At 39.7% G+C, this 26804-nt stretch overlaps 1 long non-coding RNA gene across 1 annotated transcript in view; it reads left to right on the top strand.

Moving 5' to 3' along the window:
• LOC110362185 (uncharacterized) overlaps window positions 1-24674 on the top strand; it is a 34349-nt gene extending 9675 nt beyond the window's left edge. The window contains exons 2-3 of the long non-coding RNA XR_010471578.1: window positions 21677-21801; window positions 21888-24674. This is a non-coding gene — a long non-coding RNA (uncharacterized LOC110362185). The remainder of the gene's footprint in view (window positions 1-21676; window positions 21802-21887) is intronic.
• The last annotated feature ends 2130 nt before the right edge of the window (window positions 24675-26804 follow it).

The following is a 26804-nucleotide window of genomic DNA, read 5'->3' as shown; positions in this document are numbered from 1 at the left end:
CCAGACCACACTTCCCCAGTTTAGCTGTGAGGATGCTGTGGGAGACTGTGTCAAATGCTTTACTGAAGTCAAGGTAGACCACATCCACTGCCCTGCCATCATCTATCCACCTTGTTATGTCTTCATAAAAGGCGATGAGGTTGGTCAAGCACAACTTCCCCTTGGTGAAGCCATGTTGACTGCCCCTAATGACCCTCTTAACCTTGATATGCCTTGAGATGGCACCAAGGATAAGTTGTTCCATCACTTTCCCAGGGATGGAGGTGAGACTGACCCGCATCCTCCTTGTTGCCCTTTTTGAAGACTGGAATGACATTTGCTTTCCTCCAGTCCTCAGGCACCTCCCCCGTTTCCCAAGACTTGGCAAAGATGATGGAGAGCGGTCCAGCAATGACTTTAGCCAGCTCCCTCAGCACCCGTGGGTGCATCCCATCCAGACCCATGGATTTATGGATGTCCAGATTGCCTAACTGCTCCCTAACCCAGTCCTCATCAACTGAGGCAAACCCCTCCATTGTCCTGACTTCCTCTGGGGCCTCAGCAGTACGGGGCTCCTCAGGACAGCTTCTGGCAGAATAGACAGAGACAAAGAAGGCATTCAGTAATTCTGCCTTCTCTGTGTCTTCTGTCACCAGGGCACCCACCTCATTCATCAGTGGGCCTACATTGCCTCTGGTATTAGGTTTATCTGCTATGTATTTGAAAAAGCTCTTGTCCTTGATCCCTCTCACCAGGTTTAATTCTAAGGAGGCCTTAGCTTTCCTAGTTGCCTCCCTACACCCTCTGACAACAGCCTTATATTCTCCCCAAGTGGCCAGCCCCTCCTTCCATGATCTATAAACTCTCCTCTTCCACCTGAGCTTACCCAGCAGTTCCCTGTTCAACCACGCAGGTCTCCTGGCTCCCTTCCTTGACTTCCTACGTGTCAGGATGCTCTGATCTTGTGCCCAGTAGAAACAGTCCCTGAATGCTAACCAACTATCTTGGGCCCCTTTACCTTCAAGCAGCCTTGCCCATAGGATTTCCCTCAGCAATTGCCTAAAAAGGCCAAAGTTTGCCTTGCTGAAATCCAGGGTTGCAATTCTGCTTGCTATCCTGCTCCTACCACATGAGATCCTGAACTCCACCATCTCATGGTCGCTGCAACCCAGGCAGCCCTCAACCTTTACCACTTCAACCAGACCCTCCTTGTTAGTGAGGATGAAGTCCAGCAGTGCACCTCTCCTAGTCGGCTCCTCCACTATTTTTATTAGAAAGTTATCGTCAATGCACTGGAGGAACCTCCTGGACTGTGGCTGGCTGTCTGAATGGTCCTTCCAGCAAACATCAGGGAAGTTAAAATCACCCAGAACAACCAGGGCCTGTGATTGCGAGGCTGCTCCCAGCTGCCCATAGAAGGCTTCATCAACTTCCTCACCCTGATCTGGCAGCCTGTAATAGACACCCACAACAGTATCACTGCCAGCCTGCCCCTTAATTCTCAGCTACAGACTCTCAACTCACTCCTCATCCATGCCTGAACAGTACTCAATACATTTTAGTTGCTCTCTCACGTAAGAGCAACTAACTATCTTTGTGCATTTTCACCTCTTCTGTAATAATTTCTCACTTGGCTTTGTCAAAACATTATTTTTTCAGACTTACTTTATTATAGGAATTACTTTAATTTGAAAATAAAATACAGCCCTTTCATTTTAGTTCTTTATCATAAAATTTATAAAAGAAGATGTCTTGTTTAATTTTTTGAGGTAGCAGTAGGGCCCTAAGAAAACACGGCAACATTAGTTAGTTGGTGGTTTTTGTCCTTAAAAGGAAGCAGTTCAGTTAGGCAAGGTATAAATTACTTTCTCAGTTACTCAGGTTTAATGAAATCCATACAGCAACAAATCTCACTCTACTCATTTAGCCATCCATGGAATCTGTGAAGAAAAAAGTATATGTGGCTTACTTTTCTGATATAAGCAAATAAAACTTGCCATTTTTTTCTTTTACATATTAAAAAGCATCAAAAAAGAATGGAAAGTTACTTTTCCGCAGTCCACTTAAACCTTCTTGGGCTTGGTTCATCATTAGATTTATAATGAGAATGAATTTGGCCTCTGTATTTTTCCTATCCTACATGCATTTTCCCACTCAAACCAGTCATTTTTTTTTACTTTTTATGCCAAATACTTGCTTCCAAGCCTTTTCCTAGCTTTCTTTTTATTGTCAGCATCTGTTTTTCTTCGTTTCCTGTTACCTTTCCATTTCTTCGAGTAGATCTCTTTAAACATTTACAGTTTCGGAATGTTTCCGATCTGCCATCACTAGTAAGCTGTTAAAAGAATTCCTCATCTAGAAATGTCTAAGTAAGACATGGTTATTTCATAAAAAGATTAAAATATTTTTCTAATTATGTGTCAATTTCAATTGTAAAGCCCTCACAGAAATCCATATGTTTGGTGGTTGTTTCCTTAAATATATCTCGGTGAGAAAGACATGGGTTGTGAGCGTCAGCAAGATATGCCTTCAAACTGTTTAGGTTTGATTGCATTGCATTATAGAATGCTTCATTACTAGTTTAACCTCTCGAAGGTTTTCAGCTGCTGTTTTATTTAGCTATACCGACTACAGCGCCTACAGCAACTCCAGGCAATGATTCCCCCAGTGGCATGCATGAGCTGCCCTGCTCTACTGCAAAAATACATTATGGCTGAATTTGCCCTCAGAGTTTGGAAAGATCTAAAGTCTTTGGAGACTGAAAATGTGTTTTTTCTTTGTTTTAGCTGGCAGTATGAGCCTCTGGCATTTTAAAGTGCAAGTCATTAGCGTCCACAAGGGTGATGTTAATATGTCTGTGTTTCAATCTCAGGACATTTTCCAGTTGCTTCTGCCACAACAATCTCTGCCATCTCAGTGCTTTTTAAGCCCCTTGTGAATTCAAGTAAGCTTTGCAATGCCAGTAAGAATCACTGTAGACTTCGGCTGAAACCAGTTGCTACCTGATTTATTCTTTTTACAGTAGTTGGCAGTGAAATTTAAAGTCATTCAGAGCTACTTGATGGCAGGGGAGAGGGGGGTGGAATGAAGAGAATGAAGGATGTAATGTTTAGAAACATTAAACACGATCAAAAGAAAAGCTAGAGGACTTTGGACAACTTCATTTTTTTAATTATTTGTGTTTATTTTTTGAAATTGGGAAGCTATGATTTTGACTTCTTACAATACCCATATGCACATACAAAATCCCAGCTACAGTGATAATATGGCATCCAGAAATAAAAGCAAACTAAAGGATCAATTGAAGCAGTCAAGAGCGTAGCCTGAGGGACCAGGTGACAAACCTCATCGACGAGAAGGACAGAATCTGTCAACAAAGGTAGTGCCTTCTGGGAAATGCAATAAGGCAACACAGAGAGATCAAGGGCTGACCCTTTCACCCAGCGTGTAAGCGCCGAGTGTAGATGTACAGCGTGTTTGGTCAATTGCTGCTTGCTTTCACTGGGAGAAATGTCGGAATTATTCCCCCTTCCCTTTTAGACTGCTTTACTTTATTCCCTTCAATTCCCAGCTCAGGCATAATCCCCGCTCCCACAACCAAGAGGAATGTAATCTAATTGGAGGGATAAGGCAGAAGAAGAAAGAGGTCTGAATGTGGAGACAACCGAGCGAAGCTAAAAACTTAAACATTTTGGCAAGCATTGCTATTTTTAGGCATTTCATTTGGTCTTAGGGAAAACTAAGTAGTATGGTGCCAAGTCACTAGTGCCTGGGGTAGATCACAAGGTTTCACAGCCGTCACTGCCCATCCCCACTGTGTAAATACATAAAAAGGCTTGGGACTAAGAAATACAGCTCCTCTCTTAGTTTTCTTCTGATTCATTACTGGTTTTCCTCTAAACTTAAGAACTCTGCAGGAGGTTATTGTGTCCAGCTCCAAGGGGAGAGGTTCTCCCTGGCACAGGTTCCTGCCCACTTGTTCCACCAGTGTTGGACTTGGGTCTTTCCAAAAGGAGCAGGAATAGTTGTCTGCACATGTGTGCCCATGTGGGGATGGCTTCATCTGAGAGCTTGAATGGAAGGGGTAATCCTGGAGCGCATTTTAATTACTGCTGCCCAGATGATTCAGTGCTTTTTAGAACTAACTCTCTTGCTAATGAAGTGTATGAAGAATCCTGGAAGGGTTGTGGTTTTGGCAAAGCCAATCCAGATCTTCAGATCTGCAGGTAGTGGGATTGTGGTGTATTGGTTAAAAAAAAAAAAAAAATCTGTCCAGTTCACCCATCTATTTTTACATTAATTATTACATTTTTTTATAAATATAAGACTATTCATATGTTTCTAAACTCAGATTTCTTGAAAACATCAGGACTCTCTGAATCACAGAAGGGTTGGGGTTAGAAGGGACCTCTGGAGATCATCTCGTCCAAGCCACCTGCTAAAGCCGGTTCACCCAGAGCAGATTGCACAGGATTTTGTCCAGGTGGGTTTTGAATGTCTCCAGAGTAGGAGAATCCACAACCTCTCTGTGCAGCCTGTTCCAGGGCTCTGGCACCCTCAAGGTAAACAAGTTTCTCCTCATATTCAGATGGAACCTTATGTGCTTCAGTCTGTGCCCATTGCCCCTTATCCTGTCATTGGGCACCACTGAAAGGAGTCTGGTCCGCCCTCTTGACACCCACCCTTTACATATTTATAAGCATTGATGAGATCACTTCTCAGCTTCTCTTCTCCAGGCTGAACAGTCTCAACTGTCTCTGTGTCTCCTCATAAGAAAGGTGCTGTAGGCCTCTCATCATCTGATCTTGAGGAACTCACTTTTGTTCATGTGTGTTATAGTAGCCAGTAGCTCTGATCCAGGTAAGACCTTACAGAAACTCTTGTGTTACTCTAAATATTGCTAATCGTTTATATTGTATATTGGCCTGATCTGTTTAGACATTGGCCTACAAGGAACTAAAAACTTCAATATAAATTCTGATTTGGGTGAAACTGCAGCCATTCTGGACCTGTGCAGAACTGGGAGTGGAAAGGATTGAATGGTGCAAGTGATTAAAAAGCAGAACCCAGGCCCTGGCTGATTCACGGTAGCCTAAATGTCAACATCTGAGGGGAGAGATGAACTATCATTTTGTATGAGAGGAGGCTGAGCTGTCTTACGGGAACTGTAGCAGTAAATTTGTGATCATTGGAATGAAAATTCAAAGTTTTGTGATTGAAGTTGTGAAGTGAATGTATGGCAGCACCAATCACAGACTTGGTTTGACTTCCAGTCCCATATACCAGAGCACTCTTGCCTCTTTTAATTTGATTTGGATGTGGCTGGAATGAGAAGTGAGGGTCTCCTCATACTCCAAAAATTATATTAAGATGCTCCTTTTAAAGTGCGAATTTGACAGGATTCACAGACAATAACCAGAAATAAAAACTAGTGGGCAGTATCGTGTATTTCTCCTTAGCTGAAAGTTGCACATCAAAAGCAAACACACATTTAGAAAGCTTTGTACATGTTCCACTGTCAAGAAGTAGCAAGGATGACTGCAGAACTGTGTTTGTGTAACATGTCAGTATGATGTGAATGTTCAGTGCACCTACATTTTAACAGGGGCCGAGTGTATCTGATGTATTTTCAATTTCATTTATTATTGCTTATTTGCAAAAAAAAATATGAGGGCTTCATTCTATTTTAATGATTAATGACCAAGTTTTCTTTATATTGTTAAAAAAATAATATTTCATTTTATATAAATTTAACACAAATTGTTTGAGATTGATTGTCTGAGAATAATCAGTATTCCTTTTATATGAATTCAACAGAAATTGTCTGTAGCTATTCAACAGAATAGCTACAAGAGGTTCTGGTTTGCATATCTATCATTCTTCCACTCGGATGCTCTAAAAGCATTTTATAAACAATAATAAATTTAGCTTCACAACACCCTGCTGGTGTGAATGAATATTATGAACATTTTTTAAACATTTTTTAAAATAGGAAAACTGAGGCATAGAGATATTAAAGCAAAATGCCTCAAGCGTAGCCACTGGCATTACTTTGGGATGCTTCCATTTTCTCTCAGCAAAAGCGAATAACACTACACTATCAAACACTACATTATCAAACCAATGAAAGTGTAAGGAAAAAGTTTTATGATGCTGTCATCAGTTCTGCACTGTTCTTCCTTAGAAGACAACTGGTAGTCTAGGACCATGTTCAGGATTTCAAGGAAAACGACTTCACATTAGCTGGAATGGACTGTGGTGAACATCAACAGACTTCTTGCATAATGTGGTGCATGAAATATTATGACCCTTGTAATTTGTAATAATGTACAATTGTAGGTGAACATAACTTTGAGATGACTTTCTAAAATAAATGATGAACATTTTATATTTTGATGATAAAGCCATTCCAAATTTCTAGATATGCATTTAAAAACATTTATCTTAAATAGACAGAAATATTTTAAAATGCCCATATCCTTGTACCTCCAGCACAATATTACAAACAGAAAGGTATAGAAAAGTTCTTCTTGTTGCTGCAGATACTCAGTTTTGCTAGTGCGAGAGGAAAAGTCGTATTTCATAAGCAAAAATGCCAAAGGAGGAACGTTGCATGAGATGTTAAAAGATTTTGCAGTCTTGGTGAATAATAAGCATTTAGAACCATACACTAGACTCCATTATAACTGTAGCCCATAGATGCATCCAAAGTTTGATCTAAACTAATACCAGTTGCCATGTAGGTACTTCCAAATGTAATTGGAAAATCCTTGGAAATCCTGACGCTGGGTAACAGGGTAACTTACAGTTCATTTTGCAGCATTCGAGCACTTCGCTGCAGATGTGAGTCAGTGCTTTACCCGAAACTCAGCATTCACTTTTGAGCATTAGCACTGATAATGCTGTGTCTCAAGGAATGAACAGAATTAAGTAATGAATTAATGAAGACAGAAGGCAGGGGTCTGTGTACAACCAATTCTGATTTATTTGAATCTCATGTCTATCAGTGGTCCGTCTTAAAAATGGCTCAGTGTTAATGTAATTAGTTGCTCTGTTAGCTTTTTGGGGTAGGAAAACCTACTATCTTAACTGTTTGGCATCTGAGGGTTATTTTATTCTTTTCATACTGAGACCATGCTGCAAATGCTAGTGGGTCTTGGAGGACAGATGTGACCCATGAAACAGTGAAAACAGTTGCAGTGAATCCTGCTTCAGAACCTCAAGGTGTGGAATACAAACTGGTTCATATTGCTTCATGGAGAGACCACCTCAGTCCCTGAAAAAACAGAATGTCTTTTTCCGACCTTGTTCCTCTGATTGGATAGTACTGCATTTTTCTCATCTTTTCCTGCTTAACTAGAAAGCTGCTTGTGGGTTGTTTTTTTTTTTTATTTTCCCTTAGCTTCCTAAATAAGCTGTTACTGAGTATCCTCCAGTCTGGCTGAGCAGAGCTCAGTTCCATTGGGTTGATGGCCTAAGAAGAGGAAGGCATTAAATCTGAGCAGCAGAGTTTGAGCCCCATAGTAAAGTTACTTAATCAAATTGGTTTTCAGGTGTCCACAGGAATGTTTGATAGGAGAGTTTTGGTGTTTTTTTTTTTTTTAAAGCTATTGATTTCAATATTTGTCCCTTAAAACTCATTGATGGGAAGGCTTTGAGTGCAATGAAAACTTGATCGATTTTAATATAAATGCTTATGCTGAAAATAATTATTTAAAGTGTTTGTAGGGCAACTCCCTTCAAAAGATTAGCCAGGCTAATCTGATCATACAACCTTTTGAATCTATGGAAGTCTCAAAAGTGCTGTATAGTTGAACTGTTTTCACAAAATAAAACTAGTGTAGTGAGTGTATATATATTCCATTATTTTTTGAAATATGTATTAGTAACTATTCTGCAATACAATGCAGAAACAAAGCTTTCCCTGACTCATGTGACTATCAATATTAATTAAACTATTGCGTTCCAGTTTACCATTTATGAGCATCACTACTTGTAGGTGCTTCGAGTTAGACCTTTAATAATTAGACTCAACAGATGGATCATCCCTCCCTCAGTCTGTCTCTCCACCTCTCAGTGTATCTGTACACACATGGTTCTACAGTCAGGAAATTTCTACTATGAATGGAAAGGCTAGATTTACTATAGATCTGTCTTGTTTCTAAAAGGTTTTATTTTATGTTTTTTACTGAGTCTTCCCTGGATTCAAAGTGATTAGGATCACCAGAGTGGTAAAAACCAGATGGTTTTGCACACAAAAGATATAGAATTCCAATATTTAAAGCTTGAATAGAAGTTTGTTACAAAAGTTGTCAGTGTCACCTGCATTGAAAGCATGCCTGAATCCTTACTCTGTCTCTGCAGAACAAGGTGGCTGAGGATCACTCTTTCAAATTCTTTTATTTAATGCCATTAATATCAGTGATTGTAAAGTTCTACAGGTGCTGAATGCCTTTTAAAATTCTCCCCATGGACCATTAGTACAGGACTATTAATGTATTTACTTGTATAGTACTTTGGGCTGAGGACACTTCTCAGGCACTGGCCTAGATTGTACCTTTGAGCATACTACTGATAAAAAGGGTGCTATAGAGCTCCATACAGCCCAAGATAATGTAAGCGAAGTACCTCCTAGGTCTTCACATCAAACATGACCAGAAGTACCACATGAAATAATTATTTTCCTGACCTTGTCAAAATGCATCGTGCTGGGAAGCAGCCCTTTTGCTTCCACTGCTCAGATGAGAAGCTGCATTCCAGAACTGGGTTTCCACAGGAGCTTTCTCTCTCGGACGGCCCCTTGGCTCGTGTGCAGCCAGTCGTTCATTTGCCTGTCATGGTGGTTAAATGGAAAGTCTTTTCCTTCTGCACCTGGTCAATGTGTTTCTTGAAAGAAAGTGATATCTGTAATCAGCCTCAACAGGTCATTCTCTTCTCATATTATCTTATCAGATAACTTCCTCTAGCAGGACTGTTCCAGTTTGAGGAGTTCTTTCCTGAACATGTGACCTGAAAGCTTCATAGTAAGATGTCACGTAAAGCTTCCAGGTAGGGCCTCACCAGCTGTGTTGCACAATTGTATTAGTGGTCCTTCAACAGAAAAATCTCATCTGATACCAGCTTGATTTGCCTTTCTCATGGTGGCATCAGATTGTCACCTGCAACTCCTCCTGTGATTACACCAGAATCTTTCTCCTTATCCAGCTGATGGATTTTTCCCCATACAACAAAGATTTTCTTATTAATCTCCAAATGTGAATTCTTGCATTTTGTGAAGTACCATTTCTTCAGTTTAATTATTGCAGTCATCGGGTCTTTCTCTGAGACTTGCTGACTCTTCGTGTACTGCTGTACCTTTTAGCTGAACATTGTCAACCCATCTCATCAGCACTCTGTCGTTTCTGTGTTAAGGTCACAGAACTTTTGACAAGGGTTTTTTTTTTTTTAATTGTTCTGGAAGATGCCCTCTGACCTCTCTCCAGCTTGAAATGCTTATTTTTGACATTGTTTGCTATTATATCCTCTTTGATCAGTTCCTTAAGTACCACGTTTTCCTTTACTAATTTCATCCTCAATTTTCCCAGGTAGCAATTTGTCAAATTTTTCACTGGAAACCTGGCAGAGATTTTCCTCATCTCTTATAGGCAGAAACCATTATTTACTTGAAGAAAAAAACAAGGTTAGGCAGACATGAATGACCAGCAAGAAATTAATTTTTTTTTGCCATTTTCCATCCTATTTATTGAGGAATTTCCATTTGTTTCCAGTCTTTCCTGCTGTTTTGCTGAAAGTTATTCCTTGCATGCTATCGTATTATTTATGTCTCATTAACAGGTTTTATCTCCTTCTCAGCCTGTACAATTTTCTTCCTGACTTTCAAGACTGTTATTCTTCACTCTCCGTTTAGACAAGGTGTTCAAGGATTTCAGTACTGGAAGTTTGAGTTTAAAGACTTAACTAAAAGAATCTCTTTATAATCCCAAAGTGAGAAATAAACAGCTGAGCAGTGGATTTTCTTGCTTGCTTACTTCAGCTGTCAATTGGAATTTTTTAGTTCGGGAAAGACAGAATTTTAGCTGATAGCATCTAATACAATTTTATATTTATTGCATTTCCCTATTTTTATGTCTTTTACATGAATTCTAATGAAGGATTCACAAGGAAACCCAACTGGCAGTCACTTCCCTATACATTTTATCACATATCCCAATAGGGTGACATTTTTAGCATGCTTTTCCAAGTTGTTACATTAACAAATTTGCACTGATTTCTTTATCCTGTCATCTAAAGACCACCTTGTAGTTAGACAGTGAACTTTTACAGCATTCCATAGTTGATGCACTGTCTAATGTCACAAATGTCTGCTCAAATTACTTCACTAAGACTTGAGAAGAGTCTACATTGTGCCTTCCATTTGAGCTTGATTTGACAGAATCAGTCCCTGCGCTAGCTCATGGCACTTATCAGTTAGTCAGCCTTCCTCAGGGAAGAGAATTTAGAGTGCACCATATTCAGTTTTCAGATCAAGCCCTGTCCCCTTAGGAAGCGATGTACTGCATTATTAAACAAGGTGCCATCAGCCGTAGCACCATGCTTAAACATTCAGTCAAATAAAAGACGACATCATTATGTTAACTCTTTTTTCACCAGCTTCATTTTATCTTTCAGTGGTCTGAAATAGAACGCTAAAAGACAAAGAAAAAAAATTGCTCCATCTTTCTTTTGATTTCTCTGGAAAGTGCATAAACACGGGCAGGAAAACCTGCCTGATGTTATAAAATAATTATAAGCTTGATGCTATATGAGGTGGGTTTTTTTCAAATAAGGATTTTAAAAATTATTTGAGACCAATGTATTGTTAGTTTTATATGTAGTTCTCATATAGACCACTCATTTTGTATGTTTCAATTTAACTGTCATAGCTACACACAACCAAATACCGAAGATTGCTGTAGCTTCAAATATATCAAAGACAGAAAAGTTACTACAAGCTAATATATCTAAATGAGAGAAGAAATTGGTCATAAATGTAAAAGTCCCTTTATAAAATGTATTAACTGTTATACCATCAGTACACTGTGCTATAAGGTGTTGGTAGATTGTGATCGAATTATGCACACAGTGTCAAGAATCATGGATCCTTTAAAGTATTTTGTGTCATTTCAAGCAAACTGAAAATCCCACAGAAGGGAAACGTGTTCCCTCTTGAAAGTGAGTAGATTCAGGATATATACTCTAAGATTTGCATTTTAAATCTCCTTGGGTCTTCTCCTTATATTCAAAGTGAGTTTTGTACATCTTTATTTCTCTTGTCAGACCAGAAATTGTCCAGATTCTCCGAGAAAAGGAAAGATACCCTTTTTAAAGCTTCATGTTGATATAAATATGAAAATGGATTAAACTCTGCTTCCAATTTTCAAACATATGTACTTCAATGAATATTAAATGGCAGACCCATATCATCATCATGACTTATTTACTTTGTAGAGTTTTTATCAAAAAAGGACTGGAGTTTGCTGTGGAGCGTGAAACTCCACTGTAATTGAGTTTAGAGTGGTAAAACCACTAAAGAGGCCATGGCCCCAGAGAGTTCCCTGAAACCCACCTGTCAGCTGGTGTTACATCACTGATCCAACAAGCCGTGCCTTCCTCTTCCCGCTAAAGACTTCTGTGGCAATAAAACAAGAAGAAAAAACACCCGAAGTTGCTCCTAGGAAAAAAACCCTCTGCAACAGCTGCACAGTGTCAGCGGAAATAATGATCTGAAACTCAGCCTCCAAGGGATGCCGGTCTGGGTCCTAATTCTGTAAGGTGTCATTTCTTTCATTGCGATGCCATTAAGCATGGAAGTAATGGAGAGGACATGAAGTGTTCTTCTGCTAAAGTATAAGACGAGAGAGAAAGGGTACTTCAGGATATTGGTAGGAAAAGGTGTCTTGTTTTGCTAGAAGGATAATCTTAAAGGACCGTGCATAAAAATGGCAAATCAACGCTCACTATTTTACCGTTGAAATTGTACATTTTAACATTGTAGCTTTTGAACATGTATGTTCACATGAAAACTGAAATTTTAAGCAGGTTTAGTTCCATAGTTTCTTTGGGTTAAAAGCAGTTTTTGCAAGTGGATTGTATGACTCAGAAGACTGATACTAGAACACTGTAAAATTATTGATGAAATCAGTCCTCAGGTCAAGCGTTCTGCTTGCAGAACTCCATTTACTTCAGTGGAGTTACACCTGTGCAGGATCTGGTTCTCAGCCAATAGTGACTGCTGATATTTAGCAAATAGTTCACTCGCTTGTTTTCTGCCCAGCAGACAGTTAGATCTGAAGCAAACCTCCTTGCTAGAATTTAAGCACCTGCACGAGCCTTTTTATCGGAGAGGAGGAACTGAATGACATGGGAAATAGGTTCTTTGTGAAACTTAAGGCAATTCCTGCACCAAAATGTCAAGGCAAGCTGGCAGGGCCGTGCGAGCAGTTTTCCAAACTGTCACATTTCTTCTATATTTGGCATGAAAAGAGACTTTCGTCTTCAGAATGTCAATTAAGTCCCTTTATAAAAGCGAACACCTAGTTTCAAAGACAGTTAAATACCCGAACCTTGTTTAAGAGCTTACCTCCGCAGAAATCACTGCCATTCTGACGTTGGATCAAAGTCTATAAAAGAAAAGAGTCCAAATGTTTTCTTTTGAGAAGATGTAGCTGATCATATTGAGTCCCTTTTTGAAGAAAAGGAAAGTGGCTGCTCTGTTAGACTTGGATTTGTTTCAAAGATTGTGGCTGGCAGATGCATTGTTCTGAAAACTACTCCTGCCAGTTTTTTTATCTATTACACCTACATTAATATTCAGTGCAAATGAGTCCTTGGTTTGGTCTTTGAATTACTGCTGTGATCATCGGTGATGAAACTGAGAAAGGATATGATATTTCTCCTGTATCTTTGCTGCACATCAAAGTCTGAAACAGTGCTTCCTATGGGAGATGCGCTGCTCTCAGAGTTGTCCTGCTGCAACATGCTTCAAAAACAGTTGCTGGGAGGAACACTGCAAATTGCTGTGCCTTGCCTACTTGACCTTGCCATGCAGGCTTACTATGAGTAGTACCTCTGGACTGGTTCACTTCTGGGAAAAGGATACACAGAAACTTGCAACCCACTCCGGGAGTGATTTGGGCTCCCAGGCTATTCCTGAAGGAGAACAAGGCTGCTGTTAGTGTGGGTGCTCTTCCAGCTCTCTGGAGGTCTGTTTTCTTTAGATCAGAGATCACTGTAAATTCAGCATCTCCCAATGTTTCCGCTTGATTTCAGCTTCAGACTCAGAGTCTGGAGTGATTATTTATGAACGACATTGAACTGCAGATAATAAATCTGATGTCCCTGACTGAAGAAATCTTCTAATTGTCCATGTTTTCAATATTTCGCGCATTTTTGCAACCAAGAAAATGTTTAGGCACATATGCAAATTAAAAAATGTGTGTTGAGAAAAAGCACACATTTTGTCTTGTGATGTAATCTTAATGTAAAGAAGCTTTTTTTTTTTTCTACAAAGGATGCAGCTTAAACATTTAAAATCATTCTAGAAATAACTCAAATTTCAGTATTGATATATCAAAATGAACTTTACTCTCTTCTTGACGGGCTATACTTCACACCATCAGGGTCTGTAGTACTGCGCTCTTGGCTGTGGTTTCATGTGGTCTTAAACCAGCTGAACTACGGGCTGTTGCTCAAAGGGCTGATTTTCCTTGGACAATCAGGCTGCTGTTCTTGCCCCAGTACCTGCTGCAGAGTGTCATTTTTTGGAGGCTCTCTGATAGAAAAATTTCCCCCCGCCCCCAGTTAGTTTTCAGTTGGATCAACTCACTGACCTGGCAAAATCTGATGCTGCAGGATCACTGGGCCTGATATGAGGAAAGTGGTGGGAGCACGGCACCACAGGAAGGACTTTTTTTGATGACAGTTGCACAGGATAAGACGTGTTGTGACGTCCCTTTGCAGTTAATAACGGTGCTGCTTTATTACCCTAAATGAACAGGAGAAATGTCACTCAATATCTCTGAATTACCCTCAGTTTTCTCCCCTTACTTTGCCCACCATGTAGTGCTTATGTTCACATCAGCCTTAATTTTAGCAATACATCAAGAATTTGAGAGGTGCTTAAAATAACTGTTTCCATAGATTTTCACGGGCAGTCTTTTTTACATCTCTTTGACTGCTGCACAATTTCTTGGCTCCAACCCTGCTCACCCACAGCATTTTTTGGCATCTTTATTTGAGGAGTCCAAAATGGAACAACTGAAGAAACAATGATACCTTACCCCAAAGAATTTATATTTTGATATTTGTGGGAGAATGCACCAAATTTCAGGTATTTGTACTTGCCCTGATGGTACCATGAGAGGTTCTAGCAGTTGCTTAGCAGAACTTCACGCTGACATATGTTAGAAGTTTATGCTCCTCAGTGACAACAGAGTCAGAACTGTCAGAATGGAAGTGGTCTTGTCGGTTTGGTTGTCGATACCTGTGTTGCTGCTGATATCTCAGCATTGAATATGGAGTCACTGACAAGAAACAAAAGAACAAAAAAAAGCAGTCTGCACATCTTCAATTTTCATCACTCATTTTGCTGTTGCATGAGGGTGGTATATATTGGGTGAGGGTGTGTTATATTGTCGTCTTTACTGGAGTTTCAGGAAAAGTATGTTGTTACAATCTGTTGCACAGCAAGATGGGCTGTCAGTTCCAGCAGTTTCCTGAAATAAGTGAACATTGCGAAGTCCACAGTGCACTCAAGGTATTTCATTTTAAAGTTGGCCAGCTCTGTTTCTGCAGAAGATGCATTACTCTTTGGATGTGCTCGTTACCTTTGGATGTGTCGATCGGCAGATTTCAGACGAAAGATGTTCACAACCTTTTCACACATACTGCCCAAACATCGTGGAAGTAAAAAATTATTATTATTGTTGAGCCTTACATGTCATACCCAAGCGTGGTACCAGCAGCCTGTCTAGTATATGATGGAGGATATATTACAAGTATTGTAGACTTTGTGGAGATTAATTAAGGCTTCCCCTTCGACAAGCAATATGGAACACTAGATGGCACTCTTGTCCTCAGGATCACAGCCATTTTTGCATGTCCTCGTGTTGCCTAAGTATCCTCACGTTTTGGTCTTTTTTTTTCCAGAATTTTAGAATAAGAAAGGTAGGTGATGTTACAGAGCACGGCTGGGCCACCCTAGTACTGTAATTTAGAAAACTCTCTCCTCCCCAAGCTACTTCTTTCTACAGATTTTGAAAACAAACAAAAAAAAAAAATCAAAAAATCATTTAATATTGAAAGAAAATGTCACTGAAATAATAGTAACATTAGAGGAGAAACAGGAATGAAAATAATACAGTACTAAGAAGAGTAACATCTTTTAAGGAAACTGTATTTAATCAGGAAAAAAGGAGAAAGGGGATGCAAAACTGTTTTCAACAGACATTTTCATCCCCCCCATTCCATCTCTGTCATCTATTATTCTTATACTGGCAGATTTTAAATTATTACATAAGCTAAAAATGAATAGCTTCATGTGAGTATGATCCAAATAAAAATTTTACTTTATTTTATGACAATTATTGATTTGATCATTGAACCAAAAATCCATCCTTTCAATATCCCGAAGGCAAAGTGGTGCACTGAGCCTCTGCCTGTGTCAGGAACTAGTGGGACATAATAGGATTGGGATTAAGGAGCAAAATGGATGGAGCTAAGGATCCAATGTCCACACAAAATGAGTTACAGTGAGGTTACTTCGACTTGCTCTAATCTGCTTCTATGGGCTGAATGCCCAGATATCAGACAAGGTCTTGGAGCTCAAACTCTGGTTTAGTTCGTGATCCCTTGAGATGCTTTTCAGACCACAGTATTACAAAATTGTGTTCAAAGCCTGTTTTGGTTATGCCTGAAAAACACATACTACCTTTTCCATGTGTAGTACTTGGAAGTTCTTAGAAATTACAGTATTGCTTTTGATGCCATCAACACAGTGCACAAAGAGCTGGGTTTCTCTGTACATCTCTCCATCACTCAGCTGTAGAAAAAGACTTCTCACTTTCCTACCAGGAACAGAAGCTTTCATGAAGCCCTTGTCTCACTGAAATATTTTTAACTGTTCTTTACCTCACTTCTATGTGAAAATGCACATATCCCTGTGGTGTTTGTGCCTCATTCTTTTCCATCGTGAGAGGCCTGGCTGCACAATCCTGATGCTGCATTGGCGATATCTGAGTACAGACCGCTGCTACTCTGTTATAGACCTTCTCTGCTCAACTGGGATTGGTACCAGGGTGTGATCTCCTTGGTGAGAGCCTTGGCTCAGGTGTTTCTTCATCCTGAAGGAGGGGAATCAGGACACAAAGCATGGCATTCTGTCAGAAGCTGGGATCCCTGTCCTGTCAAATGCAGGCATTGAACAGAATGCAAAGCTGTTTTTTGCACTCTGGTATCACTCAGTACCAATGTTTGTGCTATTTTTTTTTAAATAATTAAGCATCAATTCTTTCTAAATTTTTGCCTTCCCATCACTGTAATTTAAATAATTTTACTTGCATTATTAATGATTTCCATCAACCAAATTGAGAAGGAAGTCAAACCACTGAAATCTTTGGAAGAGAAACCTTATTGCACTGTCCACGCAAATAACAAATCTATTGATTTTAGCAGTTCAGCATCCTAATTTTTAGAAGAACTGAAATATCTCCCAGCTGCATTTAAAAAACGCAGGAAAGGCAGCCCTGTCTAGCTGACACAAAGTCAGAAACCTAACAAAGGGAATGCAGCATCGGAAAGTACAAAAGTCAACATGTCAACATAAATCAGCTTTGTCAGAATGGAGCAGATGAGTCCATTTGTTGGTAGATCAGATTAACGTAAATCAAGGCAGTATAAAGGTTACACATTATGGGGATTTGTGCCTGGTAAACTTTCATAGTGTGATCAGAGATAGTAGTCGTCTGGCAGTGGGAATAAAAAGTCAAAGTGAAGCTTAAACACTGAATCAAAAATCAGTCCTGTTAATGTCTAACACACTGGGGTCAAAAATTCATAAGAGTCCAGCTGTGAAAATAAGATGGGAGATGTATTAGTTTTCTCCATTCTGTATCTCACATTTAAGTGTTGTCAGTTGATGAGGGTTTGTCCCTTGGGAATTGTCATGAGGTAGTTTAGTCCATGTAAAGTGAAAATTTTGCATCACATAGAGGATCTTGTGAAATTCTGTAAGGCATGAGGACTACATGCTGAGATTCATAATGGCGAGGAAGGAACAGCAGAAACAGTAATCTGCCACATGCCCTTATCTGAAAGTGGTTCTTGACAAAAGAAGGCAGCGTGTTTGCAGTGTGGAAGCTATCAGAGTCTGTGACACATTTTAACAGTCAGTGGTTATTAATGGATAAAAACTGGTAACTTTGGACTGATGCTGACATATAGAACTGTTTAGAGTAAATATAAATCCCAAAGGACCCATTCTTTTCACGCCTTTCAGTGTTATTTCTGTTTGTGGTATTGTGTAAAGTTCCATTACTGGGTCAAAGGTTTGATGTAAACAAGCAATAAGTCCTCTAGCAGGATTTATATGCTGAGAAAACTTGAATTAAGAAAACAAATCACATGCAGCTTCTTTAAGGCACATGTTGCATAGTGTCTATGATTCTATTTTACAAAGCTTTTTGTACTTTGTCCATTTTTCCTCTTTGCTTTCAAATTATGGACTCCCAATTCACAGCTTATATCTCCAGAAATGTCTAAATTTATGTAAGCTTTTAGTATCATGGGTTACTGCATACTTAAGAGAAAGAACCTAAATCAAGAAAATAATGAACTTGAAAAGAAATAAGTGCAGTCCTGCTTTTTCAAAAAAATTATTTGCAGTCCTTGGTAGATCATTTAACCTCTGTGATCCAAATTCAGACCCATTAAAAAAGCACTTTCCTCTGTATTTGGCCTCACTCTCTTATTTTTAGAATCATAGATTATTTTTAATTGGTGATGCTTTCCAAACAGTAAGATGCTAATAAGCACATGAACACATCGTGTCTATCTATAAGGGCTGTATTACGTATTTGCAAACTACTTTACACGGAATTGTTGATTTAAGGTATTCAGATTATTTTCCAACATTTAGTTCTTTAGGTTATTTAGCTTCAATTTATAGATGAGGTATTGAGTGACATGGAAACTGAGGGAAGATGGTGTCACTACGTAATTTCTTCTCTTGTGATGGTCTAAATGTAATGGATGGAAGGTTGTGAGGATGTTGGCTGAGACCAGTGTGCTTAAGCACTCAGCATATGAGCGCATTTGTTTCTCCAACCCTGTGACTTCTTACTTGTGAGTGACTGAAGCTCTGGAAGCTGCAAGTCACAGTCTGAAACAGTGATTTGTCCAGTATAACAGTGACAGCTGTGACAAAGTCAAGATAAACATACACAAGTATCCCAGTTCTTAGTTCCCTGTTCTGGTTGTGAGATCACATTGCCTCCTGCATTATAACTACAGGGAAAGCTACAATAAAAATAAATTTCTCATGTATGTATTTATCCTGTGAAATTGCAAACTGGGAATAATGTATATAACTGACATCAAGCTGTAGTTCTATTACTCTTACTTGGTTAAGTATATTTTACTGAATATTCCTATGATTCCCATGTAGAAGACAGTATTACCCTTTGTGAATAAGGGTGGTCTTCACTTTCCAAATTATCATCAATGGCTTTAACTTTTAAATAAATCACTAAAGGGCCAACTGACTTATCCACTACATTAAGGGAAGCACACTGAGTTGCACAAGTTTCCTCAGCAAATCACAAGGAGCTTGACTTATTGACTCCTTGACTCCTGACTCATAGTTGTCATTTGGGAAACCAACCAACCAGTCAACCAAACTTACACTGTAATAAGACAAACATCAGTGCTGATGAGGTGGAAAGGTCATAGCCAGGATCATGGATCGTAGCGTTTAATATTCAGAATGGCAATGAAAGACAGTGAGTGACACAAAAACTGAGGACAGATGATGTCACTTCTTACCTTCTTATCTTGTGGTGATTTAACTGTCATGGGATGGTGCCCTAATCTAGTAAAACATGAAGCTGGTTAAAAAGCTACTAATGATAAAGAGATCTGCAATTAAAATAATAACTAAAGTAATTTACTTCCATACAGAAGGGTCTTAATTTAGTTTAACAATTACTTCTGTGGAAATTATATTATTTGCCACATAAATCTAGCCAACTGAGAAATGGGACAGAAAGCTTTTAGCAGTTCAGGGTAACAGAATACCCATTAACGACATAAAATGAGACCCAAAATATGCTACTGGAATAAGAGTATGTATAGTAAATGTAGTGAAATGCCCATGTCCTGAGATGGAGGCAGTTGTTGCTGGGGTAATTGGAAGACGAACATGATCTTGTGGCATTAGGAGTTATAGCAGACCTAGAGAAGAAGGAGGGATGACACTGGATCGGAGCTAGGAGCTCTCAGTGAGCATATCAGTGAAGGGAAAAATATGGTATTTGTAGGAAGATCTGCAGGCATATGATGAAGACAACCCCAGACTTGGAGGCTAAGTGAAAATGAACTGTCGCGCTGAAATAATAGCTTTTGGCTTAGACTGAGTGTACTCAAGCTGGGTTTCGCTCCAGACATGAAGTCTGTCAATGTTGAAATTGTCCTGAAATCTTTTATTGTAACTTTATAACTTCGGTCACTGGTGCTGATTAGGTTCTGCTGTGTACTGTCTGAGTCCGAAAAATGCAGCATGGGGGAAAAAGTACTCCCTTCTGCAAACATCTGAATTTCCTTCGAAGTTTCCTGGCTGAATACTGACCTGGACTGACCCTGTTTAACTTGTGAGATCTGATGAGATCAGAGCCTGAGGTTATGGCACTAAACTAAGAAAAGTGATAACAAAACAAAAATGGCGTGATTGACAGGGTAGTAGGCTGAACACAATAAACCTATGGAGAACCATGTGTATGTATTCCACTGCTTAATATCCTCTTTGTAGATAAGAAAAATAAGCCTTACCCTGGAGCTAAAATAGTAATGGGATGAGGCCTGCCTGCCTTACTTGATGGCCATAAACAATAAGTATATTATACAAAGATGGATTACTGAAATGGAAAGCTGGTACTCATGAGATGCTACCTTGAGGCAGGACTGAAGCAGGAGCCATCCTGGACCCTTGTGCTATCTCCTTTTGGTGGCCCCATGCTTCTCAGTAAGCTGTGATATGACCTTGTATAGTCCAACTTTAGTGCTTTTCACTGTCAGCTCCATTGAGGCTATAGAAGATTATTTTGCTTGGAGAGAAAAAAAAAAAAAAAAGAAGAAATGTGAATAAGTCAGTGAAAGCATTTACAGATAAAAGAAGTAGTCATCAGAAAGCTATCTAAAGAGGTTTCTTTTGTAGTGCGCCAACGAAAAGCAGCTTCTTATGGCAATAGAAAAAACGGCAATGGAAGAGTTATGTAAGAAAGCTCAGGTTTCTCTTTTTTGTGTCCATGTTTTTCACTAATCTTGAAAATTATTGAGACATATGCTATTAAGGTTGTGATGTAATGATATTGAACTCATTTAAGAGAGCTGTAATGGCAGATTTTCCCCTCTGCAATGAGAACTGGAAGTTAACTTCAGAAATTAGGCCAAGTTCTAATGTTACTTTGTAGTGTGATAAACAGGGAGAAACTCCATTAATTTCAAAGGAATTGTTCCAGATCGTCACCAAATACCTGTAGTTGTTCGGTGCTCAGAGCCTCTATTTTTCAGTTTTTCAGAGAATCAGCATATTCTTTGAACATCTTTAATTTCTATGGACTGTTTTATATACAAGGTGAAGGCTCATACAGATCTTCTCTTTGTTTGAAACAAGCTGGGACAAATGAGATGTCCCTGTGGCTTTTTTCTCCAATATTCCTGTTTAAGACAGGAATGCAAATACATTTAACTGGAAATTACACAAAGATCTTCCTGTTTTAGAGATTCAGAGCAGGTTTGCAAATTCTAGAGCTGCTGGGAAATTTTCTTCTGAAACAACTAATGGAAAATTGGATTTCTGAGTGAGCAAAAAGTTTCATGAATGGGAGAATACATAGTTATAAACTTGTAAATGAATGGAAGTTGCTGATTTAATGTATTTTAGACTGGTTCTGGTGAGGATCTCACAGATCTTCTGACCCTGTTAAATTGACTATAAAGGCCAGAAAAGTTTGACTTATCCTTTTTAGTGCAACTTGGAACACAGGGATTTTCCTCTTTACTAAAGAATTGAAAGTGTTTGTCTTCTGTGCTTTCAAAGGGCATGAATTAATTTGGAAAGCAATAGATCATTGTCCTGGTAGCTTTTTCAAATACAGTTTTCCTTCCTTTTGAAGCATACTTGTGAGTGTTATTGTTTTACCTTCCATGTAAAACTCAAACGCGATAAAATATAACTCTTTTAGTACTGTTATCTCAGTTGTTGGGAAGTAGTGGCTTCAGTCAAATTTACAGGCATAGTTTTGCAAGTGCTGAGAAGTCACTTGCTCCCTGAGAATAAAATCGCTATGGCAGGGACACCTAAAATCTGGAATACAAACCATTTTTATAAAGGCATAGTGGTTCAACCTTAAATCTTTGTTGCTAAATTCATGCATATGCTTTTCAGGCATCTGAGGCTAGCTCTTGGGAAAGATGATATTGGACAAATCCATGATTAGAGCCTTTGTGATGTTAACCATCCCTACTGCGCTGGAATCGATTACACACATTTGGTGAAAGGCAATTTGAATGGTAAGTCACTTAGTCATATTCTCGTTTTCACTCATCATTCAGCTTCCTACTGTCCTCCTGCTCATTCTTTTCTCTTTTTCTCGCAGCAGGATGCACAGCATGTCCCCACCATTGTTCAGCATAGTTTAAAATGGCATTAAGACAGAAAGGTTGGTATAAACATGCAGAAAATGTTCCCAGTGAAATGTCCAGGCTTCTCCACTGCACACACAGCAACAGCTTTCTCACATCCCCAAAGAAAATAGAGAAATTAGCAGCATTTTACTAATTGTTGCAAACAGGTTGAAGCCCAGTCCTGCGAGTGGGTGAGCACTCGTACTGTACCAGTGAAGTCTGAGCAGCCATGTCTTAGATTTGACCGTTTTGCCAAAGAAACTCTGTTTCCTGCTATGTAGAATATTTGGGGTTGAAAATTAACCTGAAGATTAGAACTGGGACAAAACAGAACCCAGACTTCAACTGCAAAGCTATGTCAGATTTATCTTTTTAAACATTAGATTAAATTTCAGGGTGCAAACATGGTGAAGTATGAACTCTTTACAAAGAGCAGCATCATAAGAGGACTGAAATCTAAGCAGATTTTCACCAACTGTTTCAAGCTCCATGGTTTTCTTTCTCTTTTGGGGCTTTGGGGGTTTTGCTAGTACATAGCAACACAACTGGCTTCTTGTACTGATGTTTATGTCACTCAGATATCAAACATCAGGATTGTTCAGTTTCACTTGGAACAAGATTGGCTGGCCTGCCTGACAGCACTCACGCATAGCTACCCAGAGCCATGGTGGTAACAGCTCTGAGATCTTCTGGTGATCGTGAGGCTGAATGCTGGGAAAAACATCTGTAATGGACAGCTCGGCCCTGATTTGAGGTGTGTAGCCAGAGTCTGCAGTGGCAAAGTGGTGGTCCAGAAGCCTTATCAACCATTTCTCAATATCTGTAAAGCCTATCAGCATGGCAGAATGCAGTTCCGAGGCAAGAAATGTGAGCTGCTGAACTGACTTAAGGACCAGCAGTATTGCTACGTTAGCACAGAGCTCTGCTCAGTTTTATAAAACCCATGTTTCTTGTGGAGTCAATGTTTGGCCAGTTGAGCTACCTGCCACAGCTTAAAATCCACCTGAAGAAGTGCCAGTGCAGGTACAGAAATATCGGGTGGTAGGATGCAGCAGGACAGAGGGGAAGGCAGGGCTGCAAACTATCATCTCATCACCTTGGGCTCACTAGCCTGAAACTGTGCTCCTTGGAGCTGAAGACCTCATTTCCAACCGCATTGTGCAGATATCCTGTCAGTCCCTTACGTCGGCTCACGCTCCCGCTGCAGCCAGTGATAAAACTGCTGTGGAATTAAGGCTGGGCAGTACCGTCCCAACAGCTGGGAGCAGAAGCGTTATGAAATCTCCAAAACACCTCAGAGAAGTGGTACCTTCAGAAATTGTAACCCTGCAGGAGCTAAAAGTGCTGAGATCTCACAGATCTCACATGTCAGAGATCTATAGAGCTAAGCTGAAGGGACCCTCTGGTTTGTCTTATACAACACAGGGTGGAGTTTCTCCAGTTATCCTGGTTTTATTCTATATATCAAGTGGTTAACACACAAAACGAGAGGAGAATTGTAAGCAACGTACTTTCTCTGTGACGCCCAGCAAAGGCCAGATTTTCACAGTAAGCAGGGCTCTATATTTAGTATCTTTTACAGGCGTATTAAAAAAGGTCTGAACAATTGTTGTCCATCCAATGAACCTACATTTTAGAAATGCTTTCTAGGCTTGGGAAGGTTTGATGCATCTGCTGTGTGGACTAGAGGGTGCGCAATGTAATTTCTTCCCCGCCTCTGTATCAGGCAGCATTCCCTAACGTCCCTTCTTTCCAGTAAATAAACCCATGCATAAATAAGACCCTAAAAATAATTTCTCTTTGATAAATATTTTAGTGAATATTCCTGCTTGCACAGGGTTCTCTTTGGTTCCCCCGAAGCCAGATCTGGCCCACATACAGTGAAAATGAGGCATCAAGCATCAAGTAAAAGGAAAGGGACTTTTTCTTCCTTTGTCTCCCAGCAATGTTAACTTAGACAGCCACCAGCACATGATTATTTACATAAGGAGGGAACTGCAGAGCTGCTGCCAACTGCCCATAGTGCCTGCCAAAAACAGATGTTAGATGTTACTGTTAGAATAACGTCTTCTTCAGCTTGACATGTGAGTGCTGCAATCTTTATTTAAAAGGAAGAGGAAAAAATATGGTTGAATTAATGAAATGAAGCACACAACATACGGTCTGAAAAAATTATAATGTAAGGGAAAGTGCTAGTTGTCCAATTGCCTAAGACTGCAAAAACTCAGCTGGGTGGATTTGTCACAGAGAACTGTCCTGGTCTGTCATGTAGATGGATCTGGTGACCTAATAAGTCTGTTGAATTGGTACATTTTTACTCCCGTGCCTTCCATGAGGCTCTATATTGACTGGGATGCTGATAAATCCAGCGCTCTTTGTTAACAAAAATCCACACATGAAGTACCAGGCAGCCTTATCACAAAAACTATGATTTATGCTTGGGATTTGCTATGATTTTGCATTAATCTGGGGGGTTCTATAAAAACACTGTTCAGATAAAGCTTTTGTATTTTATCTGCAAGGTATTTTATTCATGTGTTTTATAGGAAAAGAAGGAACCTGTCTGCAAAGGTGAACAATGTTATAATTTATTATTTTGTTTGCCTGTCTTCCTGTGAGAAGGGACCTAAACCTCATTGTCTACAGAGCTGAAAAGCTCACGTATATTGCAATCAACCTTATACAGTCAGCCTCTATGAAGACTTGCATTGTTGCTGGTACTGTGGGGTCAGTAGAACAAATAAACTCTCATTTTTGCACTTGTATTTTGAGGTTGTGCTTTCATGTGGCCTCAGCCAAGTCTAACAATGCTTAGCTCACTCTTCAGCCCTTCCTTTGTTTAATAGTCACACTGTCTTTTCTTGCTAGACAGAGGCTGTGGGAACTTAATACCCCTGAGACCTCTGTCCCTTGCCTAAAATACAGATAGATGTGCAGGCACACATACTGCGTGATCTCACCAGCCTTGTTTCTTCAGTAGAACTGGCTTAAATGGGTTCAGATCCTCAGCTTTCATGTGTTGTGATTTCGTTGCAGGTCCTGTAGTAAAAGCAATTTACACCTATGAGGTGTCTGTCCCCAGATAACTAGGAGATAAGGCCGAGTATCTCCCTCTCCTGCTGCAAGAGCAGCTGATACAAACTGCCTCTCAGGGGATACTCCCGCAGTTTTTAGGACTTCAGCTTGAAGCTTCTGTGTGGAAAAGGCAGCCACCTGATTGCACAGCTGCCTACCCTACTAGAGCGTGCAATGAAGTGCTGCCACCTTCTCCTGGACATAGATGGGACAAGAAAGCATGTGAGTGCTTCGTGTCCTCTCTCACCTCTGGTCTTCTCCTTGGCTGGCAAAGGTGGCTGTCAGAGTGTTCCCTGGGTGTTAGACTCCGGTGGGCAGGTTTGGAGGAGCTGGGCTCTGTGGCCAGGTCAGGGCTGGCAGGAGAGGAAGCCCTTGTCCCCTGCTCCTCACACCCGCCGTGTCTGTGGCAAACCCTGGTGCTCCTCTGCTCCTGAAATGGGCTGTTTTAACTGATTAATGTGGCATTTTAGGTGTGTTTTGTTACTTTCTATGGCTTTGGTGAATTGAGTCAGGTCAGTGAAAAGTCCAATGCACACCAGAGCTTCCGTCAGAGAAGAGGAAGAGGAAATGGGATTGCAGGTTTTGGTGGCACTGGTGTATTGGGTTGGCTCAGCCATCTTTCTTAAAAACACCAACAGACTGTGTTGAGATTTTACTGCCACGGGAAGGTTACACAGACATTACACTTTGTGGTATGGTTTCACAACTGCAATAATCGTGGCTTTTGGTCATTCTGGTTCTTTAGGCATTTTTAATCCCTTTTCTCTTTCAAATTACAGCCTGTTTCTCCAGACATTTGCAAAGGGACTGGGGGAGGACACAATAGGCAAATGTGAGCTGATGCAGCTCTGCAAAGCACACTGATGTGGAGCTTTAGCTGGCTGCAAAATACACTGTGTTTGGCAGTAAAGCCCTTTTTCTTTGCATCCTCCTATCCAAAGAAGTATTTACATGAAATGTCAGTCACCCTGTGGAATTATATGAGAATTAATTATCTGTGGAGAATGATTTGGTCCTATTAATTATGGGTCTCACATAAGAAAAAGAATAGGCCTAACGTGTCATATGATTTTTTTTAGCCAGTGAACTAAGAACTCATCGGCATCAAATATCAATAATGGTTTTGTTGAATACAGATTGATGACCTCTGACAAAAATTATAGGAGAAACTTGTATCATTTTGTCTTATTATAGCCTACTAAGACCTTAGTCAAGATCAGGGTCTTATTTTCTTAGGCTGTCATGCAAGGGGTTAAAGCTGATATTTATCAGATTATTGTTTGCAACCAGTCATGAATGAATAAGGCTTTAATGTATGTAGAGTCAGAAATAACTGATGTTAAAATGAAATTGCAAATCAAATACAGTATTTCATGGAGACAGTTAAAACAGTATGTCTAATTAAGTCTTCATTTAAACATGTGTGTAATTTTGTTGTTCAGACTTATGTACAGCCTTGTAGACTGTTCCCTGCAGTGAATCATGGTGCCTGTATCTTGCCATTTGGTAAAGGAAATCTTTAGTTCTATGTTTTGAAGATATAGTGAGATATAAACAAAACCATAAGAAGTTTTCTGGGTTATTCAAAAGCTGTATATTTCACAGGGAAAAATGGTATATTTATCATATTGTACTTATAAAATATGCTCTAAGTATTTAATTGTGCCTGTTCTTTATCACTCTTCTCCCATTGTTCACCTTTTCTGAATGGCTGCAAAGCACAGTACTGGCACGGCACATTTGCTGGAATAGGATCCTTTCTAGGGGAAGTAGCTTCTGGGCTGTAAGGGGAAGTCATGCTTAAATACCAACAA

The sequence above is a fragment of the Columba livia genome, chromosome 3 (genome assembly GCF_036013475.1).
Source record: "Columba livia isolate bColLiv1 breed racing homer chromosome 3, bColLiv1.pat.W.v2, whole genome shotgun sequence".
NCBI lineage: Eukaryota > Metazoa > Chordata > Aves > Columbiformes > Columbidae > Columba > Columba livia.
Note: the sequence above shows the minus strand (reverse complement) of the source record. Positions and strands in the feature narration are given on the sequence as shown.